The 20426-nt window shown below is 32.6% G+C and overlaps 2 long non-coding RNA genes across 2 annotated transcripts in view; both read left to right on the forward strand.

Annotated features, from left to right (window-relative positions):
• The window catches only part of LOC127698254 (uncharacterized), a 367371-nt gene that overhangs the window by 147064 nt on the left and 199881 nt on the right, over positions 1 to 20426 (forward strand). The gene's annotated exons all lie outside the window — the stretch shown is intronic.
• On the forward strand, positions 3418 to 9919 carry LOC127698243 (uncharacterized). The gene is made up of 3 exons (XR_007980760.1): positions 3418 to 3542; positions 6994 to 7135; positions 8478 to 9919. It is a non-coding gene; the product is annotated as an uncharacterized LOC127698243 (long non-coding RNA).

A 20426-nucleotide genomic window follows, 5' to 3' on the forward strand; every position in this document is an offset into this window, starting at 1 on the left:
ATTCAACCTCACCGTAATAATTATTACATTGTAGTGATGTAATCATTTGTTATCAGTATAATCTGGTTTGTTGTTATATATTATATTAATTTTTGTACAGTTATATATATAGAAGATCATCTCTCGAGATATTCTTCCGCATGCGTTAACACAAATTTTCGGTATTCATGATTTGTAACTGATTTATATATTTCTCACGACAAAACATTTTCATATCATTTATCTATGTTCTTAAAAAATATTTTCATGAGTATTCATTGAAGAAATGAATTTATATAATAACAAGCGAGAAGGAATGCTATTTTTCCCTCGATAATATCCGCGTATTTATACGAAATACGTTCGGTTATCAGTCAAAAGCGCAAGAGACTATTTTCAGAAATTTCTGCGGCAACATAACACCGGTATGACCTCTCAAGGTCACATCCGATGTAAAAATCAAATTATATGCACGATGTAACTCCACTAAAACACGGTATTTAATCGGTCTAAATAATATCGTTCATCAAATGAATTTGTCAAAATTTAATGGTCCAATTGGTTACCTGAAAACTGATAACGATGCAAATTGTCGTAAAAGTCATTCTGTCACATATACTGATACTGATACAATGCCATCAGAGATATATACTGCGGTAAATTCATTGTCAATCGATTGGTTGTCGCTTAAATAACATTTCCTGTATTGCAGATTCCTGACACACGCCCCGGTCCCCAACCTCACACTGAAGGGAGCACCATACCAGGAGACCACAAAGGGTGTTGAGGTTGAAGAGGGGAAGGGGGGGATACAATTGTTAGTAAAAAGTTTTAACAAAATATGAAATTAATGATATAATATATATAAAACTTCATACAATTTATATTGCGTTGATAAATTGTAAGTTGTTAGAATCTGGCATTACCATACAAACAGAAGACACTATACCATTAAACCTCATTACTCTACTCTGTAAAACTTGTGACCCCTGATAAATATGTAGTTAATTATTTTTTCACGAAGTGTTAGTAAGACCTACCACAATTTTCAAAAAAGAGATAAGCACCCACTTTACCGTTAGCGAAGCTGGGTTGTCTATTTGCAAATTAGATTACCGATAAAAATTACAGTACTATAGGTTAATGATAACTTTTTGAAAGTGTGTCCTCTCTACGAATTATCGGGAATCGCGTTTAATTAAATTAACAACATTCTGGCACATGATTATCAAAATAAAAGGGAAAACGAATATTTCTCTCTCCAAAATCACAAAATAGTTAATAATTACAATATTGAAAAAATGAAAAAAATAATCATTATACATGAATAAAAAGTATTTTTTTGTAATCTGTTAGAGGTTGTCCACCTCTAAATCAGAAATCGTTGTCAAATACGGTTTAAGGTGGCTCGGGTGTCTTCCTCCATCTTGGATTTTGAAATAGCAGATAACAATCGGTCTAGATCTTAAATTAAATGTGCAAATTTCGAGAGTAGTATGTAGTTCATGTGTAAACCTTTTCATAGATATAGGAAGATGTGGTATGAGTGCCAATGAGACAACTCTCCATCCAAGTAACAATTTATAAAAGTAAACCATTATAGGTCAAGGTACGGCCTTCAACACGGAGCATTGGCTCCGAATAGCAAGTTATAAAGGGCCCCAAAAATTACTAGTGTAAAACCATTCAAACGTCATGCTTATAAAGAAACTATGTGTTTTATCATATTTTATGACTGTATTTTACAAAAAACAGAATATTATTGTTTGATTCGATATTTTTCAACTTTGCCACATAAGGGGAGATAACTCAGATAAAGTAACTTTTATAATAAAATGTGTTATGAATTTACCTATTTTATCATGTAGCAAGAAAACGAGTCCGATGACCCCATTTTTTCTTTTTCTTATCTGAAAGGATATTATTAGAATTTTATCCGACAATTTTGCACAACCTTTAGCGTGAAAAAAAGCCCGGTGACCCATATTTTTTATTATATTTTTGAAAAAAAGCACGATATAAACTACATTTTGACATATTATTAAAAAATTTCTATGGATTTTAATTTAGACCCCCCCCCCCCCCTTCCATCTACCTTAAATACACACGTCAAGTCTGTTTTAGTACCATATGAAAGCCGTCATTACACAGAATAAACAAGTATCTTGTATGGATAGTTATTGTTTAAATAAGGATCAAAAATAGTTATCTACGTTTATATAACTGTACTATAGAAAACATGTCTACAAGTTTTGTTTTCATTGTATATCAACGAAGATCGCAGAAAGGAATTACAAATAGAAATAATTCTGGTCCACTCACATCAAGCATTTGTATAGTCAAATCCTTGCTCACCTAGTAACCTTGACTAATCAAGACATGTTGTCATCTATTAAGCAATTACCATGACAATGCATGTCTTTCTTATCATCGAAACAATAATTATTACAAATCACATCATTCTGGTCATTCATTTTCATCTCATCAATACACAATTATCCTGCCCAATCATGTCTTTCTAGTCATTCATCAACTATTACCCAACGAATCAAGTCTTTCCTGTCATCCATAAAAAATAACATAGACCAATCACGTCAATCCTGTCATCCATAAACAATAACCACGACCGATCAAGTATTTCCTGTCATCCATAAACAATTACCACTACCAATCACGTCTTTCTTGTCATCGAGTCTTTCTTGTCGCCCATAAACAATTACCTAGACGAATCAAGTCTTTCATGTCAACCATAAACGACTACCACGACCAATCACGTCTTTCTTTTCAACCATAAACGGTTAACACAACCAATGGCGTCTTTCTTGTCAACCATTAACAATAACCAAGACCAATTAAATCTTTCCTGTCATTCAAAATGGGACAAATGTGTAGTATAATCACGATGCAATTTAGCTCTTTTAATGGTAGCCTTCATCCTTCAAATTGTCCTCCGAAAATGTCGTTAATAAATGCATGTCGTTTTTCAAACCGAATCAAAGGCAGAGTTTACAAAGATGAAGTGATAAGAAAACTTGTTTATCCCTTAACAAGTCATATCCTAAACAATCTATGACTTTCCAAATGATTTGACAAATTAAATTTTAAAAAATACCACTTTTAAGGTTTTATAAAATATTCTACTTTAAGTTTAAACAGTATTTCGTAGTGTCAACGGGCACCTTGTTGTTCTAATATCATAAATTAACCACACAGATGTTTAAATCTTTCTTTCCAATCAAACTTGCAAATTATTAAACAATACTATCAAAATTGTCACCATATCAAAAAGTCGTTTCAGACAATAATTTTGAAATGGTTCTACGTTATTGATTATATCAATGACAATAGCACATTTCTGAAATGATTAACCATCATTGAATAAAATGTCGCCCAATCGTTGATGACTAGTCAAGGATATTCTAAGGGGACCAATGAATGATACAGTCTGTTAAGGTCACTTGAGATTTATATGAATATATCATTTGTGATCAGCTGTTCGTGCTGTGTTACATTTCATCAAAACCGTTTTACTGTATGGTTGCCAAACTGTAGTTCAATAAAAAGTAAGTATATTTAATTTAATTTGAAATTTTAAGAAAAGCACATAATATTTCAAAGCATACTAAAAGTATTTTAATCCATTTGTATCTTTACTCGAATTTGATTATATAAATATTGAACTAAACTATCAAACAAATAAAAAAAAAAAATTCTTTACTTGCAATTTCTAATTTTGGAAACTTTTTTGTCTGAATCATACAAGTACAACCGAGGATTTACGGGGTACAGATGATACTCAATTTCAGTGTTCTCTGTAATGTTTTGAGAAATTGTTTTCATCTTTTTGATTTTTCTATTTCTTTTATTCTTGGGGTGGGGTTTTGCTTTTGTGTTTTTTTTCTTTTATGTGTGTATTGTTGTTATTACATATCTACAACTAGCTGCTTCAGATGAGCGAATGTTGTAAATTAACTTTAAATTGTCGATGTTCATAAATTTATTCAAGTATAAGGTATCGACACAGTGGTAGTAAAACAATTAAAAACTGCATTGTTTCTGGGAATCTGATTCCATTAAGTTGCTTACATCCACGTCATTTGGACTTTGGTAGGTATTTGTCTCCTTAGCAATCATGTCACATCTCCTTGTGGAAATATAAATAGTTTATGAAATAAAATAATGTAAACTCATTAATAGCCATTGCACTATACTAAGTACTGCACTGGAAACATCAAAATGTGTTCGCATTTCTGTTTATATCACAGTATTTTAGAATCGATATATTGCGCAATAGTCTCATCTAAATGATAACAAAATTTTACAATTTTCTCTTTAAAAATCTACATGTTAGTCATATTTAAGATGAATATTGAAATGGTTGCTTTCTTTAAAAATCTTTAAAAAAAGTACGGGTGAACTTCAATTACTTAGATAGATTAAACAATGAAGTCGTAAGTAATTAAATTCAGGACGATAACATGTTATAAAATATTTAATACATGTAGTTCGTGCTCGACTGCGTAAATGCAAAGGTTCTGTTAAAAACGGCATATAAAATGAATTCCCTATGACAACTTTTTGAAAGGGTCTTTTAGGTTCATAATTTTGGCAATTCAGTACATTTCATTCAAACATTATTGATGTTTTCAATTTTCATAAAAAAAATCTTTTTCAAATAGTTCGCAATTATGTTTAAAATTGAAAAGACGATCATTTCTTCCTTTTGTATAAAATAAATAGTTCTAAATTAAAAGTTTTAATTGCTATGTATAAAACATTACTATATGAAATATATTGGTTGATATATATATGAAAATACAAAAAGTGTATTCGATATTTAAATCTTATAAGTTCAAGCACTTGTTAAGAAAAAAATATGATCCGATATAAAGACATTAAAGCAAGTCAGCACAAAAGAGTTTTGTACGGCGTTGATTTAAGTTGAACATTTTAGTAGTGAAAATGCGATGACATCAAATTATTGATGAAAGCAACCTTTAAGCTTAAAGTAATAAGAAATTATACTAACTCCATGATAATTTAAATTCATTTAGGGATTGATTTACGCTTTTATTATCGTCCATTGAGAAATGATATATTCATATTCCTAATGATATACGAATATACCCTCATTTGCATTAACCTAACATGCTAATTCACTATAACTTGTTGACCCCGTTGAAAACAGTCTTCCAACAGTGAAGCAGCATATATTACACAGGATTGCGGTACTTTATTCTATTATACAAGTCTTACTTCCAACGTACGATAAAAGCAATGTCATCATTTTTCACATTTCCGTCATACAAGCATTGCATTATCGTCAACTCATTATGTACAACATCTAACAATATAATTTTTATAAATCCACCAATTTTCGGTATAATTGACCTATTCCAGGATAATCAACTATAAGCAGCTGACACTAACAGTTTGTTGAAAATTTAGGAAGGATAATAATATTATCATTAAGACAAACTATTGAATTTGACGTTTGTTCCAAAATAGAGTCATCGTCCGGTATTATTGCATGAGTGTTATTTTCCTGTAGGTGTGTAGGCAAATCATTCGAGGAAAATGCACTTCTTACAACTTTAGTACTTATTGATTATCTGTGTTTTTCCTTTACTTGTTTCACCCACAGGGTCAACGGGTCCAAATCAGAAAGTTGTCAACTACTTGAATTTGAATGTTTGAACAGTTTTTAGCATGTATTTTTAAATTCATTGTTAATCGTCTTCCTTTAAAAATCTACATGTTAATCTGCGATACCTATTGCCGTTGATGTACATGTTTTATGTAAAATTTGATTTTAAGGAAATCTTTTATAAAAAAAATATCATTTGTAACTTAACAAAATATACTGTTTGAATTCCTTTTGGTTATGAATGTCCTTCTTATACATTTGTTGGATAAATAAAGACGGCAACACATGCCAAAATCAAAGATCTATCAAAATTGCAGTGTTGATTTAAGTGATATTTATAATATGGTCATATGTTTAGAAATAGTCCATAATATTGTTAGAGGCTAAAAGTACACACTAGGCTGTGAATTTTGATGGAGATTGAAAAGCTTTTGAAAGGTGGCCTTGAACTGAATCAAGAGCATACGATACAGTTACAGGGGAGATCATGACATTCCTAGCGTAAAATGTTCTTTTTCACGACGTCAAACTGTGACACAACGGGAAAAGATGCATTTTCGACTGATTTTTATCATTCAGACTGATTTAACTTAAAAATGAGTTCATGGACCCGTCTTTTTAAAAATGAAATTTGGATTGATTATGTATGAAGATTATTTGTGCCATTTTTTATGGAAGAAAAAACCGATGATTTTTTTTAAATTAGATAAATATACAGCAAAAAATGCCGTAAAATCATGAAAATTTGATAAAATGAATAATGTCCAAAGAATTGTCACACAAATTCAAAGCACAATTATGTAGAGAAGATATTCCAGATGCTTTTACAAAAATCCGCTTGCGTTTATCTTTTGGAACAAAAAAGTTAAGTGTGCCTTTCCAAGAAATCGTAATTTCCAGTAAATGGCTAAAATTTCGACCCCATTTATCCCTAAAGATAGCACATGAAGGTATATTTTTTATTACATATTTGAATTGACTAGGTGAAAAATAGCCTTTGTGCAAACTTTCGTCAAAAACTCACCCTGGGATCAAAACTGTATCGTATTCCCTTAAATTTAACGCCAATCGACCCTACCTCTGCTGCACCCTGTTTTATACTAAAGTTTTCAAACAAACACTTTAAAATACAATTTCTGTAAATATACTACTATTGAATAAAGTTAAGTGCCCTTTAATTTAGGTTAACTGTTATTTTTACTATATTTGTTTATTATTAGTTGAAATATTTAATTATAAACATAGAAGGACAAAGCACTTTAATATCTATGACGTTTCATAAAATACTTTTTATTTGTTTATGAGTCAGTATTTCATCTTAACCAAAAAAACTGCTAGTTACATTACGCCATTGGTATTCTTTTCAGCGTACGATGGATGTGTATAGAAGCATATTATGTTTGTATTTGTTGGTTTTCATTACTCAAACTGTGGTGAAATCAAGGTCCATCATTTCACCTCGAGACTTGGAAAATCTAGAGACAGCCGTGGAAGCAGAAATAGATGATGGTTTGTACTTTAAACATTTTAAGCTAAATTTTTTCATCAGAAAATGTGCTGTCACTGTATATCGTTCGATTTGGTGAAAAGTAAGAAACCAACAACACATTGCCTATTTATACTATCTGCAACAACACATTGCCTATTTATACTATCTGCAACAACATATTGCTTTTTTTGGACTATCGGCTACAACATCTGTGCATTAAACGTTTCAGATATAACAATTCAATAGAAAAGACTTAAATACCGTATATCAGGGTTTTTTTGGGCATGCACATGCATCTTATTTTCATTATATTCGCTATGTACATTTCAACATAAAAAGTTAACTCTCGGTAAATTCACCATTTCTTCACATTGCATTGCCAGTCTTGATCAGTCCCTTTATATTGCATTGCCAGTCTTGATCAGTCCCTTTATATTGCATTGCCAGTTTTTGGTTATTCACGAATCATAAACTCATTTGAATTAAAATCTAAATAATTTATATTAATATCGCAGAGAAAAGCTTACGCAACAATAAACCGATACATTTGAATGCAGAATCGCACTTGAATAATTGGTTATCATGCAATAGATAAATGACCATTGTACAAGACTTTTGTCTTCCTGTTGAAAAAAGTTTAAATTGCATTCGGGAAACTTCAAGCTCCAACGTTATAAAACATGCAGATACGGTATGATTGCCAATGAAACAACTATCGGGCCGGTATCCATTAAAGACAAATGATAAAAATGTGAGCAATTACAGGACAAAATATGGCAGTCAACGAAAAGCAAAACCGATACCGTATAGTAAACTATGGAAGGATATTGGATGACAAAATAGGGATTAATTAAAAAAAAGAGAAAACTGACGGCCTGGTTTAAACTTCAACAATAAAAAGTAAAATCATAAATATACCGAACTCCGAGGAAAAGCCTATATACACGGTATGCTAAAGTGTATATAGGCTTTTCAATATCACACGCCGCATTAATCCTCAACCAGTATGACTCGATCAGAACTCGATAGGCTAGGATGAAATTTGAAAAAAAGGCAGGACAGGAGTTTTGAGTTAAAAAACAAAAAGGCTGGATGAGCAATTTGGCAAAAAAAAAAAAAAAACAGGATGACAATTTATGTAAACAAAGTCAGGATAAACATAAAAATCAAATGGTAGCTCCCTTGCTAGTATATCAGTGTATCGTTTTGATATATACGGGTATGATAGTGAAAAAAGCATATAACATATTCTCTTCATAAAAGAAACTAACCTTGTTACGATAAGCCAATGTTTGATGCTTTAACTACATCAGCTATATATAGGTTGTGTATGTTGTTTAATGCTTTATTTTTGTATTACAGCCATAGAAGTTTTACGGGAAATAAAACATATCAGAAATAAAGTGAAGCGTAGCAGACGACACTCAGAAAACAACGACAATTCTTATGTCAGAACAAGACGTAACTATCCAAATAGAACAACTCTTCTTGTCTTAAGATGTAAAAATTTAAGGGCGATTGGGCAATGGCCGCCCTTTTGTGACCGGATTCTTGGAAATTCCCGTGGCGACAACACACATATTATTGATTCTCCCGATACATAAACCGATGGTTTTTGGCATTGGTTGAAAGACGTTACGACAATACAAACGGGACTTTGTGATATTGTGTTCATACTGTATATGTGTAGGACCTGTGACCTTGAATAAATGTATTTATCAGAATGAATGCTGTGAAATCCTTGTCAAGTATAATATTTGATGGTGTGATGGGACTGTATGAGCGTATTAATTCAAAAATATTGTATGAATGAAATTTCTTTGTTGTTTTATCACAAGCATGCACTTGGTCATGTTTAAAATTTGTATTATCCGAAAGCTCGTTAAAAACGTAACTGTTTTGATCTGATTCTACTGTTAAATTTAAAAACTATATAATATTATCTTTTGGTCTTTTTTTTTGTGCTCTCAAAATAAAAAATTCGTAATCCAACAAATAGAAATGGAAACTTCACTTGTTTGATTAAAAGTTAAACATTTTTCTTACTGTTATTGAATTCATTTTTTACCGTACAATTATTGCTATTGGGCGTTTATTTCAGCATTAGGGTCTATTAACATCTAAATGATTTAGATAGTTCAAAGTCTAACTGCATGACAGTTGAATATTTATCGAATATATTATTGTGTATTATCTTTTCATGTTAAATCGTGTGTCTTCGCTTAAATTTTATTTTTTTTAACTATCTAAGCAGAAATTTTTTTTTTAGCAGAGTAACTTCTTATAAGAAACCTACGACTTCATCCTTTTTTTTCTGTAAACCGTTTCCAAACTCCTGAACTATATATATATATTTGTGAAAGTCATTTCCCAAATCCTGAATTATCTCCATTTTATATCAAGACTCTTTTCTGAATTCACAACTTGGCTTTACGGTTGATACACGTTATGACATTTTTTCTTTATTCTATAGCTGTTTTAATGTCACAAATATGAAAATGTCATTTAAGCACTTGATGGTGTTTGTATCAAAAGGGATTAAAATTAATGTATACAACTCTAAAGCCTCTAAGCACCATTGAGCTTATCAATAATTCTTATCAATCAATTGATCGTGTATAATGACAGTTCATTTAAGAGTGGGATCCAAAATTCCCCTCCAACCCAACCCAACTCAACCAACCTCCCCTAACATCTCTTGAACAATATCTTTGTTTTTCTGATTATTTTTGTTTTGTTTGTTGTCAGTTTAATTGTCCTGTTTTTTTCATGTTGCAATTTTAATAAACTTCTTGACATTTTTACCGTTCGTTGATTGCTATGCCGATGTTGTGAATTATTGAAACTACATAAGTTTTTACTAATCAAACAACACATCTATTACTAAATACGATATTTTCATGGACAGTCCGGATAAATGTAACCTTGACTAGCACTGATTTGTATTTTCATGAGCGTCCGGGTAAAGTGGATCGCTTCCTGTCTCATCGGACCCAAGCAGTAGTTGTGGATGGAGAAAGCTCATTTCATATTGATGTAGAGTCGGGAGTACCCCAAGGCTCAGTACTTGGGCCTTCACTATTCCTGTTCTACATTAACGACATGCCCGATGGGATTAAATATTCTGTTCGACTATTTGCAGACGATACAATAGCTTACCTCACAATATCATCAGACAAAGATTCACATGATTTACAAAAAGATCTGGACAAACTTGGTATTTGGGAAACAAAATGGAAAATGTCATTCCAACCTGACAAATGCAATGTACTCACCATCAGCAGGAAAAACAACACAACTGCAACTTTATGCAGCTTACATGGTCATATTCTTAAATCAGTCAGCAGTGCAAAATACCTAGGCTGCACATTTACATCAGAACTCAGATGGAATGACCATGTAAATAATATATGTAACAAGGCAAATCGAAGAATTGGCTTCCTAAAAAGAAGTTTAAATATAGGATCAACTACAATAAAGGAGAATGCCTATAAAACACTGGTACGACCAATTTTAGAATACACCAGTCCAGTATGGGATCCATACCTTAAGACATAGACTGACAGACTCGAGATGGTCCAAAGAAGAGAAGCTCGCTGTGTCTCTAACAAACATCATAACCACTCAGCACGATGCTCCAACACCTAAAATGGACATCCTAGAACAAAGAAGGAAAGAAGGGAGACTCACAATGCTCTACAAAATAGAGAACAACAAAGTGGCCATGTCAAAGGAAGGTCGTCTTATACCACCGAAAAGACTGTCGAGAAACATGCACGACAAGTACTTTCAATTACCATCGGCATCTTGCGATTATCGCAAAATCTCATTCTTCCAAAGAACCATTCGGGATTGGAACGCTCTTCCTCCTGGGGTTTATCAGCACCGTCAGTCGCGGCCTTTAAAGCCTCGATGACAAAGCTGAACTAAATTTTTAAAAAATGGGAGAGGGGGATGGTACAGTATGCGCACCAAAGCCATGGCAGTATAATCATTCGTTCATTGTGGCCATTATCTGGCAGAAGCAGAAGTGTAAAACCATGACTAGCACTGATTTGTATTTTCATGGACAGTCCGGGTAAAGTGTAAAACCTTGACTGGTACTAATTTGTATTCTCATTGACAGTCCGAACAAAGTGTAAACCTTGACTAGCACTAATTTGTATTTTCATGGACAGTCCGGGTAAAATGTAAAACCTTGCTTGGTACTGATTTGTATTTTCATGGACGATCCTGAAAAGTCTAAACCTTGACTGATACTGATTTGTATTTTCATGGAAAGTCCGGACAAAGTGTAAACCTTGCCTGATACTGATTTGTATTTTCATAGACAGCCCGGACAAAGTGTAAACCTTGCCTGGTACTGATTTGTATTTTCATGGACAGTCCGGACAAAGTGTAAACCTTGACTGGTACTGATTTGTATTTTCATGGACAGCCAGGACAAAGTGTAAACCTTGACTGGTATTAATTTGCTTTTTCATGGACAGTCTGGGCAAAGTGTAAAACCCTGACTGGTACTGATTTGTATTTTCATGGACACTCCGGACAGAGTGTAAACCTTGACTATACTGATTTGTATTTTCATGGACAGTCCTGGCAAAGAGTAAAACCTTGACTGGTACTGATTCATTGATTCAATATGAGAAACGTGGTCTTGTTTTTAGAATTGTTCACACATGTATGAAGTTATTTCACTACATATGTATTTTTAAATAGGAAATTGTAGGTTTATGAGAAATAAAGCCAGTCATTCATTTTAGTTGAAAAAGGACATGGAGTTAGCGTGTTTTAGCTGTCATTACTCTTATTGGTCGTTTCTTTTTGTCGTTTGTAACTTTGTTAGTTATTAAGCTTAGTACCGATCTGAATTTGTTCCATAGTTGTAATATTACAACGCTGTCCCAGGTAAGGGAAGGGTTGAGCGCTCACCATCATGTTTAGTCCGCTACATTTTTTATGTGACTGTCGCAAGCTTGTTGCCTGGAATTCAGTTGTTGTCGATGGTTACTGTCAGGTTATCGTTTTAATTTATGGTTTATAGCACAAATCAGGTCGTTGGTTTTTAATTTTTTAACTGTTTCGCATTTTGTCATTTATAAGCATACTATGTGGTTTGGGCTTTGCTCATTGTTGAAGGCCGTACGGTGACCTAGCTGTTAATTTCTGTGTCATTTTGTCTCTTGAGGAGAGTTGTCTCATTGGCAATCATACCACATCTTCTTTTTATATATACTATACGTTTGCTACTTGTTAAAGGTTAATTGACATGGATTGACATTTTTTGTTGCCGAAGGTCGGCTGTTTTCTCATCGTAGTCCAGCTTCCTCCACCAATATATACAGGCCGCCATGATATAACCAAGGTAGCAGAAAGTGGCGTTTAACACCAACAAGCAAGCACACAAACATTGTTCAAGGCCCAACATTGATCTGCAAGTGTTCACATCTTTTTCCTTTGGATTTTGGTGGATATCAGTGGAAATCATTACACATCTTCTTATTTTTATATTGGATGTTACCTTGAGAGGTCATACCGGTGTTCTGTTGCCGCAAAAATTTCATTGCGCTTTTGACTGATAACCGACCGTATTTCGTATTAATACGCGGATATTATCGAGTGCAAAATAAAATTCCTTATATATATCGCTTGTTATAAATTCATTTCTTCAACGAATATTTATGAAAATATTTTTTTAAGAACAAAGATAAATGATATGAAAATGTTTTGTCGTGAGAAATATATATAGTTCAGTAACAAATCATGAATACCGAAAATTTGTGTTAACGCATGCGGAAGAATATCTCGAGAGATGATCTGCTAAATATATAACTGTTATACAAATATTAATATAATATATAACAACAAACCAGATTATACTGATACTAAATGATTATATCACTAAAATATAATAAGTATTACGGTGAGGTTAAATTCCCTGTCATTTATTCATCATCCACACAGGAACTTGTCTTAGAAAAAAATATATCTATGTACCATAACCTAACTTTCAGGTATAGAGATATGATTTTTTTTCCTGAGACCATCCACCAGAGCTTGCGGTCATCCGATGTTCAGTTCTTCAGTACTTTGGTTATAATTTTCGCGCTTTTGCACACAATGACAAAGGTCACATCGTACATAGTTAGAACAGCAATAAGAACATATGTCATGATAACTACATAGTATAATGCTTTGCATAAGAATCCGATTATTTTTCAATAAAATGCAACATTCAAGATTGCATGTGCTCCCCATAACAACAATGCATAGATAATCACACGAAAAGCTTGATCTAACTCTAAATTTATGGTGATAGCATAAAAATGTAATTTTAAGTATTGAATGCTTCTTTTATCTTTTGGGGTTGTAAAAGCGTTGATCGTGCGCGCACACTTTTTGTGAAGCGCTTCCGCCGACTTCATACAAAATTTGCTTCGGTCAAAGCTTTTACAACACAATAAAATTAAATAAAATCGATTTCGATTTTTTAATCAAGATGGATGAACCGTAAAAATCTTCAACACTGAACAAACAGAAAATCCTGCGATAGCGGGGAGGGTTAGGGTAATTTTTCTAGAATTTCAAGAAAATTGTACGTGTAGTGACTTTTTTGTTATGACTACAGATCTTGCACATCTCAAAAATGTAATTTAATCCCGATATTCATGTTTATGTGCCTATCCAAATCGAGAACAACGTGAGTGCTTATCTTTTGTATTAGCTGAGGTTTTTTTCGGGGCGAGCAACTTGAAATAAGACCGTTGATAATGTTTACCATTAGATTCTTTAAGGTTGTTCTAGTCGTTTGCTGTCTCATTGACCTATACCTAACATTTCATTTTATTCATGTTTTTTGTCCACATAGACAGGACAGTTTAACGTTGTTTTGGTATGTAGATTATATCACATGCATTACTGAATATAACAAAATCGAAGTAGCATTTTACCAACGACATTTCCTGACCATCCATTTTATTCCCTGTGAATTAAAAAAATAAATGGAGAACTTGAACTAAATTTTCCTTAAGAATATGTTTAAAGTCTTGGGCAAGCCAAACGCTGCGCCATGAACATCTTGTATATAACATTGTCTTTTTATTTCTATGAGGCTGGAGAGTATACAACTAGATATTTCAGTGTCTCATCTGAATAGAAAATAACAAATGTACTAAACTCTAAACTGTTAGCAAAAATTCAATACACTTGCAAAACGGGAAAAAAAAAATAATGAAAAAAATATTTATTTTCATCCTATTGTGGGCAAAGTTATTTGTTTATCTCATAAGTAGCCAAGGTCGTTTACCCCCCCCCCCCCCCCCCCCCCAGTAGCAGTTACTTGTTTTCTGTTAAATACCATGCCAGAATATCAATTTTGAAGACCCTCCTGTCTACTCCTTACAAATATCAAATGGTCATCTCTAAAGATTACATATAAGGGCGTGCTCAACCTTCCACTAGAATAACATTAAGCACCAATTGTTCTATGCATCTAAAGCAAAACCAAAAACATACACATTTTTGAAAAGTTTACTGGCTTTCAATGACTTATGATTTTGATTATTTTCTGGGTATTTAATCCTGACTTTATTTTTTTACTTTTTTTTTTTCCTTACCTTGATTTTGATTATTTACTTGTTTTTTTTTACCTTGATTTTGATAATTTAATTATCTTGATTTTTTTTTTACTTTTACTTTGATTGTTTACTTAGTAATTTTTACATTGATTTTGATGATATCCTTGGTATATTTTTTTATTTGATTTGACTATTTCTTTGGTATTTTTTTTACTTAAAGTTTAATTATTTTCTTAATATTTTTTAAGTTACACTAAACATAATATAATCATAATAACATAACAAAAAAATATCGCCTGTCCTAAGACAAAAGAAAATCCAGACTTTTGACACGCAATTCTTACGATAAATGATGATTAATAGTTCTACTTCCTGACGCAATTGAAATATAAATATGTTTTCTGTTGAGATTAAATGTCTGAAGAAGATCTTGAAATGCTGTTATTGTATAATCAGTAGTATAACGACAGCCCTTTGAAGGACAACGTGATGCTTAAGTATTTTTTTTATAGCATTGAATGTTTAACTTTATCCAGCAAAAAATATGAGTAATTTTTCAGTTCATCACAAATCCATTGGTCGCTTGAGTGCAAGTTTCGTCTTCATAAAGTTCATTAGGTTAAAGACGTTTGCAATGGTGAAATATATATTTAACACATCAAAAACTAATTCGATGGCTAAAGAATTATTGATATTAATTTAGAGAAAATTCATAGGACAACAACATGACAATTTTAAAGAAACGATCTATGAAATCATATATTTCATGTAGATTACTTTTAGAATAAAAATGCAATATTTGCAGTTTCCTTTTTACTGGGTTTTCTTTTATAAAAAAAAAAACTACATAAAAGTAGAGCATTCTCGTTGCATTTTTACCGATATTGCATTCTATACTTTCTTTACTGACTTTAGTGTATGCACTACGTAGAGAGGTATTTGCACGCAAGCAAACAAGAATTAGACATGGGCTGTTTTCTGCTCTTTAGTCGGGTTGTTGTCTCTTTGACACATTACCCATTTCCATTCTCAATTTTATGGTAACGGAAATAGACGGCATGTCCTTATTGTAGGCATCAGAGCTGCAGATCATCAATGTTGCTGAAATATTTGGTGCTACATTATAAAATGGCTATTGCACTAATATTGAAGAGTTTTGTCCCCCGCAGTATATCACACACAATCTCATGAGATATGATATACTGTTCAGGACACTATTGCACACACAATCTCATGCGATATGATATACTGTTCAGGACACTATTGCACACACAATCTCATGCGATATGATATACTGTTCAGGACACTATTGCACACACAATCTCATGCGATATGATATACTGTTCAGGACACTATTGCACACACAATCTCATGCGATATGATATACTGTTCAGGAAACTATTGCACACACAATCTCATGCGATATAATATACTGTTCAGGAAACTATTCATCCATATCCCTACAATAACCCACAAATATTACAATATTTATTTTGATTTTCAGGTCACGATGTCGAAATTGTATATAAAATGACATCATCAAATAAGGGTAACTTGATCTTAGATGAATTTTTATCATATAGAGAGTCTGTTATATTTAGAATTCTTTCAACTTTTATTTCACATACTAACATAAATAATTTAAAAAAAAATGTCTGTTGGAAATAAGCACTATATGTATGATCATTTAAATTCAATGATTTTTTTCATTTCATTGTTAAGAGTAAATGAATGAAAAAATATAAACATACAATTAGACATACATTTTAATGAGGGTTGTTCTTAGATAAGATGAAAAGATCAGAACACATATTTTACAAAAGATGAACATATATAACGACTGTATATAACCAACTGACTTACAAATTTCTACCCATTGTTATAGTACCTCCGTGAAATTGTACCCCATTTGTATATTAGACATTCCAAAATAGTGACCCATACACAAATGTATAACTTTATGTAGGAAGAGACCACCCCACCCTCTTGTTTATATGCGTAACTTTTGTCTGTGATTTTTAGAATCGCACAAAAATTGGAAACTACCCATACAGAAGTGTATTGTGTTTGATAATTGGTTTATTTCACTAGAAACTGAAGCATTCAATTAATTTACGTTTCAAGTGTTTCTACGAAAATGCATTTGTATCAATATGGGGATTTTGGTTTCTAAGTCCCATGCCAAAACGTGAGTACGTGTAAAGTAGAACGTTGATATTTTTTCAATGAACATATGTGTATGCAATGACCTTCATCAGTTACACTCGACTTTTCTCAAAATTAAACTTTCTCCCCGGAAAAAATTCATTCATCAATTAAAGATGTCGGTCTGTATGAAATACATACTAGTGGTTTCTTTCGAATCTAAATTAATCTAAAAAAGGCAATATTGACAATTACTCAAGGAAGCAAATAGGCTCTTTGAGGAAAACTTATTTTTGATATTCTATCTGTAGAAAATTTCCAAAAATATAAATAATTTACAACTTACGAGACTAATTTGTGTGTGAGGTATTGATCGGAGTAGATTACAGATTGAATACTGACTGCTTAATATCACTCCGGCCAGACAATCCTTTACTCTATCCCTAAATGTCTCGTAAGGAGAAGCCGAAAATACAAATTCGAAAGTTTTTATCACTTCGGTTTGATTCAGCTAGGGATCAATCATGTCACCCAGCAGTAGAGCACGTAATCACGAGACCATTGAGGCCGTTAACTTTTGCAAATTTATTCAAAATATGGATATGGATAAATGACATTTAATGCGATTACACTCGAGTGAATCAAATTCAACTGAAGTGTAAGTACAATGACCAAAGGTGAAATTTCGGTCTCTTTGAAATAAGTCGGTGATCACGTAGTTCCTTCATATCACGACTAATCTGTGTGATAAACCTGTTATGATTTATACATAACTAATAAGCTCTCACTCCTTAAATTATCTAGTTAAATCAGTGTATACTACGTTATCAAAACATCTTCGTTGACTGTTTCTTTTGCGTTTTGATAATTTACTGACGAGAATAAAAAAAGATGAAGGTTGATGTCTGAAAAACTTAGTTTAACCCCGTGTAAAAATGAGAAGATATGGAATGTTTCCAAATGGCGTACATGTAAGCAGCTATAGGTCACCGTACGGCCTTCAACAATAAACAACTCCCGTACCATAACTTGGAACAATATGCAAACGAGAAAACCGACGGTCTTATTCATGATCAAACAATTAACAAAACACATATAATTGACAGAAACCAACGATAATCACGGACTTACAGGTTCCTGACTTATGATATCCACAAATATAACCGATGTGGCGATGTTAACATGTACGTGAACCCTCAACTATAGTCTAGCCTGGGACAGTGATACAACAGCACAACATTAATACAAATAGTAAAACTCAGTTGGTAATTGCTTAACTCAACAGGTTGAAAGATGACATGAAAACAACTATAGACATGAAAGCAAAAGACACAAAGTATCGATCCAAGAGTACTCGCAGTTACTGAAAGCTAGTTCAAAGCCAATTACAACTACATTTTGTAATACAACATAAATCAAGTTCTCCCAGACTAAACTACCAACCAGTACACATCCTGCGGATATAGTGTAAAAACGACATAGACAGTTTGAGAAAGCATGATGTTGTTGTTGTCCCAAGTCAGAGACCTCATCAGTTGGTGACGTATGTCATATCATAAAGTTGTTCGTTATTTGGAGAACTGAGTGTTTATGGCAGATCTTTTAATTTATTATAAAATGTTATAGACTAAGGACGATTTAGAGCTTGATATATTATAGTTAGATACCCGTCTATTGTTGAAGACTGTATGTATCATTAATGATCATTAATCTAATCTCTAATAGGCTATTTCTCGAATCCTGTCTTTCACCGGAAATGATCGTCAATTACGCACTCCCTTATGACGTCATTTACCAAACAGCAGGCGCGTGTATCCTTGCACTTATAAAAGTTTAAAACATCTTCAGGATCGTCATTCTGCAGGATAGTCTAGAAATAATTTACGTAATCTCAATTTCCCGTACGACTGAAGGAAGGTGACCAACTAATCATTAGATTTTTAATTCCCGAATATTTCGTGCAGTATAGCATCAAACTGTTTTACCCATTCGCTCAACATGTATCGGAAGTGACGATGCCTACATTTTGGTCACGTGGTGATGAAAGTCACAACACAGATATAACTAACTACCGTATCTCGGAACTGGCGTATTGATTACGTATTTACGGAAATTTTATCAATGAATCTTGTGAATGAAATTCCGATTAATGCTATTCATACATATATGTTTAACCCAGACACCCCATGCTGTTACAGCTATAATAGGTAACACAAGATGTTAAACTCTCTTTCAATCTAGCTTTTAAACATCATTTTACCCAGCTTAACGAGCCATCCCAGAACAAGACATCAGTGATCATAAAGTTACCCTTCAACCCTGCCTATCATTGGGTATCATTAAGGCAAGGTTAGCGGTCTTACAACTAGATTTTCCAAATAAGGAATGCTCAAACATGTCTTCATATTTTTTTTTTTAATTGTTTATGTCAACATAAAGGTTATAACACGCATCCCATCTCAGTATTCCATAGAAGTGTCAAACAATCCTTATGATGACAGCCGGGAAGCATCTTGCTCGTGTAACATGTTTTACGTTTTTGCGAAAGAAATATAGCCTTGTGACAGTAATTTTCATTCGGTAAGTAAATCTCACGAAAATATCTCGGCGCTTTCACATTATTGCTAAGCATTTTTGTAAGACTCTGTTTCTCGTTAATAAATTTTTAAAGCATTTCTGTGACGACGATTTTGTTTTCTGATGCGTAATAATCTGTCTGAATTCCAGTCTTGTCTTTTACCAATACAAAGACATACTAGTATATATCATTATTTGGGTTTTTTTTTATTGTTTCTCGTTTGGTGATAAAATAGTAATCTTAAACAGAATATCTGTCATCATGGGGTAAAGGTCATTAAAAAGAATCGTTATCTTGTGTTTTTCTTAAATTTCATAAGAATGACGTGAAAAATTTTATACATTTGGCCATCACAATGTTCATCTTTTTTTATGAATATTAACGGATATCGACTAAGTCTTACAAACTGGACAAAAACTGTTATATATTTACATAACCGATATCTAAAAATATTTGTTTAATTTCATTAACCCTTACCCTCCCCAAACAAATATGTGAAAAAACGAGTTTTATAAGTAAATAATGATTTTTTTTTTAAATCAATTACAGTGAAAAGTGTAATATAATTTCGAACTCGTAATCTTACTAAAAATGTAACCTATGATAACAAATAATAATGTATCAGTACTCAAACTCAGTCAGGTCCCCTCCCGCATTTGTGTAATTATGGCAAGGTCCAAATTTGCTCCGTAAAACCACAAGAAAATTTCAGATTGAAAAGTATTTGGAGAATTGGAGATTGACAATGCCATTATGGAAGAATGGTTATAGGATAGTTTACAATAAACATTTATTAGTAAGATAAGACCAGAAGTGAAGCATTAGTAACAACCAGTGCTTACCTTCAACCAGTATAGCTGTTTTACCTTTCAATGTCTCTGGCAGCCGGTTGTAAATCATCCGCCGAGTAGATAATGTTTCAGCACTGAGAATTAATTTCGTGTATATTTTGATATATTGTCAATTGACAATTTTGTTGTAAATTTTGCAACAGCAATGGTGGCAACTCTC

The sequence above is a fragment of the Mytilus californianus genome, unplaced genomic scaffold (assembly GCF_021869535.1).
Source record: "Mytilus californianus isolate M0D057914Y unplaced genomic scaffold, xbMytCali1.0.p SCAF_4, whole genome shotgun sequence".
Classification (NCBI taxonomy): domain Eukaryota; kingdom Metazoa; phylum Mollusca; class Bivalvia; order Mytilida; family Mytilidae; genus Mytilus; species Mytilus californianus.